At 37.1% G+C, this 9,010-nt stretch overlaps 1 pseudogene; it reads left to right on the top strand.

Annotated features, from left to right (window-relative positions):
• Nucleotides 1-3,874: 3,874 nt before the first annotated feature.
• LOC142174384 (ATP-dependent Clp protease proteolytic subunit-related protein 3, chloroplastic-like) lies at nt 3,875-8,715 on the top strand (annotated as a pseudogene).
• The last annotated feature ends 295 nt before the right edge of the window (nt 8,716-9,010 follow it).

The raw sequence follows: 9,010 nt of genomic DNA, 5'->3' as shown, positions 1-9,010 counted from the left end.
CCAATCTCCATATAAGTATATAAAGCATTCATTAATTGGTGACAATCAGTCATCTTAATAGAAGGATTTAAAACAGCACCAATTAAGTAAATCGGAGGAATTGGAAAGAAATATTTTTTGAATTTTGCTTGCATTTTTTCAACAACGTCCCTATATTTTTCTTTCTTCTTAAATTCAAAGAGTAAAAAAGAAATTTCATCTATATGTACTAAAGCATAGTAACAATAGAGTAATATGCTCCAGAAAACTCAACAGTAGCTGTATAAAATTTATGTAAAAATTTAACATCATTAATGACCTCCCAAGTAGTAGTTATTAACATACGATTTGGATCAGTACAATGCGCATTAGCAACTTCAGTTATTGGGAATCTATATTTGTAGCAACATTTTAAAAATATATATGTATAATTCCATCTAATAACAATTTCGTCTGGCATGAATCTAGGTTGAAGGTTATACTGGATACACTTATTCTTAAATTCCTTTATTCTAGATTGTCTATTATTTCCTTGAATAACACCAACTGCTCTTCTAACATGAGTAATCTCAGTTGAAAATAAATCAAGGCCACTTTTAACAATTAAATTATAAACATGATATGCACACCTAACATGAAAAATTTCATCAAGAGGTGGTTTCAAATGCAGTTTTAATATTGAAATTGCGGCATTATTGTTAGAAGCATTATCAAAGACATACACAATACTTTTTGCTTGAGATTATAAAATTCAACAACTTCACAAATAGTACTACTTATAAACGCAACAGTATGACTCTGATCTTCATCATATTTAAAAGCGATAATACATTTTTGCATACAAGTAGTATCATCTATCCAATGACATGTAATTGTCAAATAATCATTTCCATTAACAGCATGACCAATATCAGAAGTTAGAGAAACTCTACAAGGAAGGTGGCTAAACAAATAATGTATGTATGTTTGATATTGTCCATGAAGTCTAAAGATATCAGATCTACAAGTACTTCTAGGGATACCTTTAAATAAAGGATTGTAAATCCTTTGAATATACATAATAAGATATGATGAAGAAGCAAAAGAAAAAGGTAGACAACCCAAAACAATCATTTTTGCTAACTCCTCACGATCCTTCATTTTATCATATTTCACAAGACCTCCAGTAGTAGGGTTTAGAATTGATTGATTCCCATCTCCATCAGATCCCAATTCTATAGGATGCTCAATTCTCATATGTCTACTAAGTGTCCCAATCCCCCTAATTGTCCTCCAGTCTTATGTTTAAAAGTATCATTACAAAGTTTGCATTTAACTCTATCACTATTCAGTATGTCTTCAAAAAATTTCCAAACCTTACTTCTTTTTCTATGATTACTAGTCGGGGCCACATGTGTTCTACTACTAGCACCACGACCACCACCCCTGCTACCAGCTCCAACAGTACTAGGTGTAAATGGTATCTCATCTTCCATTTCTAATTCATTATCTTCTATACTGAAATCTTCATGGAATTGTTCATAATCTATATTATTATCAGGTAATGTTTCAGAAATATTTGGAGAGGTATTTAAATTACTACCAGATGCTGAAGCTGAAGTACTACCTCTTTTTTTTATTTCCCCGATTAGTAACCTTGTTACAAACTCTTTTTGCAGCATTAAACATATTGTAAAAAATTAACTAGTAGCAACAAATAAATATGCAAATAAAATAGTAAATAAGAGAAAGAGTTGGAGGAAGTACACCGAATTCGGCAATAAATTGAGTACTTGATGATTTCGCAACTCCAATGTTACCACGAAAAAACGTCAATTGTTCCAATTTTGAAGTTTAATTGTTCAAACTTCAAATAATAAATACTATGATAAATTAAATTCCAAAAAAAAAGAGCCAAATAGTTGATTGCACTTTAAGTGAAGATTGAAGAATGAGAGAATATGAGAATTGAGATTGAGAATTGAGAGATGAGTGAAGAAATGAGGAAGAGGGGGGTGTATTTATAGTTTTTCAAAGGGGTTAATTTTTTTTATAAAAAAACCCCCCAAAAATTGGGCTAAATGTCAATTTCAGCCGTTGGGCAACGGCCATATTGTGAAATGGACCGTTGCTGACGGTCATAATCTGAGGCCCAAGCTTAAAAAAAATATTGTTACCGTTAAACCGGTCTGGGCCGGTCCGGTCCGGGACGGTTAACTGGATGAACAGTATTGTTCATTGACTGGGTTTGACCGGTTCATTAACCGGTGGTTCAAAAGTGAACGGTACAAACCGCCCTACCCCTATAACCCAGCCCCACTGGCCCCCTTCTACTGGTCTGGGCCGGTTCCGGTTTTAATCGGTCTAGGCCGGTTCAGAAATGGATGACCCGACCCGTTAGACACCTTTAGTCCAACCAAAACATGCAGCTTTAACATGGGCTTTGTTCCTCCGGATCACTTTCCATGGCCAATTTATTTCCCATGACTTGTTCTCTTCCTTGAAAAGGAGCTTTGGCGTAACTGGTAATGTTGTTACCATATGACCAAGAGGTCATGGATTCAAGCCGTGAAAACAAACTCTTGCAGAAATACAGGGTAAGACTACATACAATAGACCTTTATGGTCCCTTCCCCAGACCCCGCGCATAGTGGGAGCTTAGTACATTGGGCTGCCCTTTTGACTTGTTCTCTTCCTTAGCGAGTTGTAAGAAATACTGACTGGAAATTCAAGTATTATGATTATTTCGGGACCCTTACTGGGAAGTTCAAACTATTTAGCTTGAGCTTTCTTGGTTGAGTTGTGTTGCAATGGTTAAGATGTTCAAGATCACTTATCAAAAAAAGTGATCTTTTTTTATAAGATCACTTTTTGGGAATAAATTGATCCCCAGTTATATAGTCTCTTATGGCGATCTATTGATTCCAAGTTGATGTCTTTGTTTCATCCGTTCTAGACATGTAATTTAGTTTGGGAAAAGGCTAGCACTTTATATAGTAACTGTTAGTTAGTTAGTTGTTATGTAAATAAGCATGGTCCTACATGGAATAGAAGTAGTGTAGGTCTTGTGTATTGCTACAAACAGGGCTTCTTGTATTATAGTTAATATACATCAATAATATTTTCCCATGTATTATTTCTCACATGGTATCAGAGCGGCAATGAGAAACATCCGGGACAGAAACAAAAAAAAAATAGTCACCGAGTGTTTTTCGATGACCGATCTGCGTTATCTCACGTTTGATGAGTGTTGAGCACAAACCAACACCACCATTAGACTCAGAAAACTCCATCGACCAAACCTCATTCAGATTCTCCAGCAGCAGACGGCTCACGCGCCTCCATGCGCCGGTCAAATATGTGATTCCGGCGGTGTGTATGTCCTTTGCGCCGGTGCGTGCATGCTTTTCCGGCTAGTTTTTGGCCGAGCTTCTTCAAGACAGCTTGTTCACAAGGCAATTCTGACCCTACTCATCTAGGTTACACCTAATTTCGATGACCTTTTTGTTTTCCGGCGACATGTTGTAGATTCCGACGACTACGACTGTTTCCAGTTTCCAGCGGCTACAGTGTCCTTTTTCTATTGCTTTTTGACTATTTTTGTAACCTCTTAATTATTTGGTCCAACAATGTATTTGGGAGTTGATATATTTGGTTTTAAAAACACGGGTTCTGAAAATTCAAGTTTCGTGATTACTTCAGAGCCCTTAATGGGAAGTTCAAACTATTTATTTTGGGCTTCCTCTATTGAATTATGGTGTAAGGGTCAAGATGTTCAAGTTCACTTAACCAAATAGGCTAGTGAAGGAGATGAAAAGGCCAAAACACTTTGGAAAAAGATTGATGCTCAAATATGTAGTATCTTGTGGCGGTCCAGTGGTCCCAAGCTGATGCCCTTGTTTCGTCCATTCCAGACATGTCATTTAGTTTGGCAAAGGCTCACACTTTATACAATAATGACATATCTCGTTTTAATGATGTGATATCGCGGATGACAAACTTGAAGAAACAGGAATTGGATATGTCTACTTACTTGGGACAAGTACATGCAATCATGGAGGAATTTGAGAAGCTAATGCCAGTTTCTACTAGTATTGAAAAGCAACAAGAGCAACGACAGAAAATATTTCTAGCTCTTATACTCGCTGGACTTCCTAATGACCTTGATTCAGTATATGACCAGATTCTGTCTAGTCCGACTGTGCTTACAGTTGATGAATTATTTTCTTGATTACTTCGCCATGCTGCAGCACCTATGTCACCTTGTGATCTCATCCCAGACACTTGACTCCTCTGTTCTCGCATTCCAGACAGTGAAAAATCAGGCATCTCAAACTATGGAGAATATACAATGAGGAGGTTGTTTGGAAGATCTCGACCTAAGTGTTCTTACTGTAATAAATTTGGACACTCATGAAGTGTGCTATTCTTTACATGGTCGACCACCCAAAAATGTTAATGTTGCTCAGACCGAGCCTATAGGTAACTTGAGATTTTCTTTATCTGAAGGGGAATATAATGAGTTCCTTCAGTATCGAGCAAGTAAGCAGACATCTCCACAAGTTGCCTCGGCTGCTCAGACTGATATTTTTGTTGTTTGGTAATTCTTTTGTTTGCTTATATGGAGCAACCATATGGTTTTGTTGGTTAGGGGGAGTCAAGTAGCCTTGTATGTCGATTGCGCTATGGTCTATAATAGTCTATTCGAGCCTGGTTTGGTAAGTTTAATACAGTTATTCAGGAGTACGACATGACTCATAGTGAAGCTGAGCACTCTGTATTTTATTGGTATTTTGCTTCAAATCTCTGTATTTATTTGGTGGTTTACGTTGTCGATATTACTATTACCGGCAATGATTAGGAGGGTATTACTAAGTTGAAGCAACATCTCTTTCAGCACTTTCAAACTAGGATCTGGGTAGATTAAAGTATTTTCTAGGTAGTCGCTCAGTGTAGGTCACGTATTGTGATCTCACATTGGAAGTATGCCTTAGACATTTTCAAGGTGACAACAATGACTAGCTCTAGACCCGTTAACACTCTTATGGAGTCAAATTCTAAGCTTCTGCCAAGATGGGGGGAGCCGCATTGCGATCCTGCATGATATAGGTGGCTGGTTGGTAAGTTAAATTACCTCACAGTGATTAGACCTTGCATTTCCTTTCCTGTGAGTGTTGTGGGTCAGTTTATGGATTCTCCGTATGATAGTCATTGGGATGCAGATGTTTCCATTCTTTGGTTTATAAAATTAGCCTCACGCAAAGGATTATTGTTCAGGGATCAAGGTCATGAGCTGATTGTTAGATACTCAGTTGCTGATTGAGCAAGATTACCTTCTAATGGATTTTGTGTTTTAGTAGGAGGTAATTTGGTATCTTGGAAGAGTAAGAAACAGAATGTAGTTGCTCGATCTAGTAGAGAAGCAGAATATCGAGCAATGACTATGACAGTATGTGAGCTAGTTTGGATTAAACAGTTGCTAAAAGAGTTGAAATTTGGTGAAATCAGCCAGATGGAACTTGTGTGTGATAATCAAGTTGCCCTTCATATTACATAATTGAGCATTAACTTTCTCCCAGAGTGATTTGGCCTTTTCTTCTCCATCACTAGTCTTCTTGGCTTGGTGATTTTGAACACCTTGACCCTTGCACCACAACTCAACTGAAGAAGCCTAGGCTAAGTAGTTTGAACTTCCCATTGAGGGTTCCGAAGTAATCATCAAACATGAATTTTCAGAACCCGTGCTTTTAGAACCAAAAACATCAAAGTCCAAAGTCACTATTGGACTAAATAGCACTGACAATCAAGAACAATAAAAAGCTCCCAAAAACAGTGAAGAAAAAATACCGTCTCTCGCCGTAAACTGAACAGTCGCCGGAAAATAAAAGATAATCGGAATTTGATGTAACTTGGATGGATAGACTCAGAATAGCCTCGCGAATATGCTATCCAAAAGAAGTTTCGTCAGAAAATGGCAGGAGGGCAGCTCACATGCCAGCGCCCGAGGAGATCTCAGCGGAATTTTTCTTCTTCAGGCCGGCGTGTGTGGGCGCGTGGGGGGTTATTTTCCGGCGGGGTTTGCTGGGGTTTGGTCGTCGGAGGGTGTAGGAACTTGTGGTGGTATTGGTTTTAGCACAACACTGAGGAAAACCTAGGTAACACAATAACAATCCTAGAAGTCGCCGGAAATTGACGCGAGGCGATTGTCTGGTGGAGTTTTCTTTCTCAGATGTTTCTCACCAACACTTTGATACCAAGTGAGAAGTATAGCACGAAAAAGTTTTATTAATTATATCTAAAGTGTTGTACAATGCCCTATTTATATACATTGATTACATACTAATAGGTATCTACTTCCCGATATGGGACAATATACATTACTAACTATTTAACAATAGTTATATAAATAAGTATAGTCCCACTTGAAATAGGAGTAAAGTATGTATTGTATAGTTATAAATGTAGCTCATTGTGTTATAGTTAACAAATCAATAATATAGTTTTCCCATTATTTCTCACAACTAATATGTGAACCAAATGACCCCTTAGCTTTTAATTCGAACTTACTTGCAATAGTGATTTGTTGTTCTCCTTAGTCTCTAGGTGTCTTTATGCTGTATATGGGATATTTGAGCTTGTTTTCCTTTATTATTTTTGTGGCACCTGTAATGTTGATTTCTTGTGCAGATACACACTGTTGCAGTTGGCTGCTATAGGTCAGGCATGCTTCTTACTCGCAGCTGGTTCTAAGGGAAAAAGGTTTATGATGCCACATGCCAAAGGTTTCTTTTTAGTGGTTCTTTGATTGTAATTTGAGGGCATTTGATTGTCTTTCCTTTTCAAAGTTTTTATGATGTTTTGATGTTTGGCTAATGTTCTGTTCCAGCCATGATTCAACAGCCCCGTGTGCCGTCTTCTGGGTTAATGCCAGCGAGTGATGTTTTCATCCGAGCAAAGGAGGTTAGTATGATTTCTTCTTTAATCTTTACTTATCTTTCATTTCACCTACCAAAACATTTCTGTATGGCAGCGACTGATAGTAAGTTATTGTTATTTTTTTGTTTGCTTTAAAAAAAAAGCGATTGGTAGTTTTCACTAACACTCTTATGAAATTATAATCCATTGGCATATGCCCGCAAAATTATGATGACAGTAATATCAGTTTTATGTTTGTGTTGTTTGACCTGAAGTTGACCTCATCCTTTCAATGACCTGAATTAAATGTTATTTTATGCTGACACACAGTTTTTCAAGTTTATAAGCCCTACTTGTTCGGCTTATAAATGTTATTCTCAGTTGCGACTTTGCCCTATTATTGTACTCATCTTAGTTATGGAGTATTCCTTCTCTTGGTATTTTGATATTTTAATGTCATGCATGAGTGCTTGTACACAAACCACACAAACACACACACCTACACGTGTATGTGTCTGTGATATATGTGTGTGTATACGTGCAAATTTTGTAACTTTTATGCTCTTAGAACAAAGTGCGACAAGATATTTTCTCTACATTAAAGATTAAAATGTTTTAAGTTACCAATTCAAAATCTTTTACTAAGTTTGAGAACCCATTATTTTACACGAGGAGGTGCCATCATTAACAAAGGCACCTTAAATCCTAAGATGCAACTTCTTTTAGAATTTTTCTAGTGCTGCACAACACAAGTAGAATAATGGGTCAACCTTCCGAATAAAATTTCTAAATTAAGTTGCATCTTGGATTTAAGGTGTTTTGGTTAACGATGGTACCATATACAAGATAGACACAATTATTGGCGAGATGGTAGGCAATTGTCCAAGGATTTATCTGCACTCACACAAGATAAATCCTCATCAAAGTGTGAATTGTCCCTGGATGAGTCATCTCAAGATGTCTTATTTGGGATTCCAGATCCTCCTTTTGTTCCTTCTATGCACTAAATATGTTTTTTTTGGTTACACAGATCCTTCATTTTCCTTGATTGTCCACGTCGAACGAGTGTGACAAGGGTGTATGTTTTTATCTGTGAATAGCATTCTCCTACCGATATGTACCCATCAACGAGCATAGGTTATAAGGGGATCAGAGCCAATCCCAATACACTTATTGGAGGACCCATTGGCGTGCATCCAGTAGAAATTGAACATACGAGTTCACCTGGTCCGAATAAAGACCAAAGATCTTGAGCGACCAATCCGGAAGAACAACTTAAGAGATAAAGAAGTATCATAATTTCTTTATGCTCATTTGAAAATGCTTTCCATTCTATCGTATTGGATAGGCTGACTAAAAGTTCTTTGTAGGTTATCATAAACAGGGACACACTAGTCAAACTTTTGGCCAAACACACCAAAAATATGAGTATGATGCATCAGTAACATTTCTTGCTTGTTTTTCATTTGTATATCAAGCAGAAGGCATTAAAGAACTCATAAACAATTTCATCTCGCCAGTCAGAAGAAATTGTTGCTAATGTGATGAGAAGACCGTTTTACATAGATGCTACCAGAGCTAAAAATTTTGGCGTCATTGATAGGGTAGTTACTTCTTGTGATCATGCATTATCTCATATCTCAACTGTCTTTACTCAAGGTTAGATCTCTTGTTTTTCCATTCAGTCATGGTCTAAAATGTTCGTCAGATAGCTATTCTGTGTTAATATTTGTGTTTGGGTTTCAGATTCTTTAGCGTGGTCAGGAGCAGATCATGGCTGATGTTTCCGCACCAGAGGACTGGGACAAGAATGCGGGCATTAAAGTTGCTGATGCTATTTAAGTTCTTCCAGCATATGGTCATGTGGTAGTTTCATCTTTTTCTCTCTTTTGTCTGTGGTTGGGATAGGTAAAGAGAACGATATATATATTATCCAAAAAAGAGGACTATATGAACTAGAACTAAGGGACAAGGGATGCAATTTACCTAAAGATAAAACTTAGCAGAGAAGGCGGGATTACGTGACTCAAATGCCGGAAACCTGGAAATAAAACCAATGGTAAAATTGTTTCGTTTTCTCTTTTGCTGTCAAAAATTGAACTTGCTGGCTTGTACTGTTATAATTAAAAGATTAGAA

Source organism: Nicotiana tabacum, chromosome 20 (genome assembly GCF_000715075.1).
Source record: "Nicotiana tabacum cultivar K326 chromosome 20, ASM71507v2, whole genome shotgun sequence".
Lineage (NCBI taxonomy): Eukaryota > Viridiplantae > Streptophyta > Magnoliopsida > Solanales > Solanaceae > Nicotiana > Nicotiana tabacum.
This window is presented reverse-complemented; position numbering and strand designations above follow the sequence as displayed.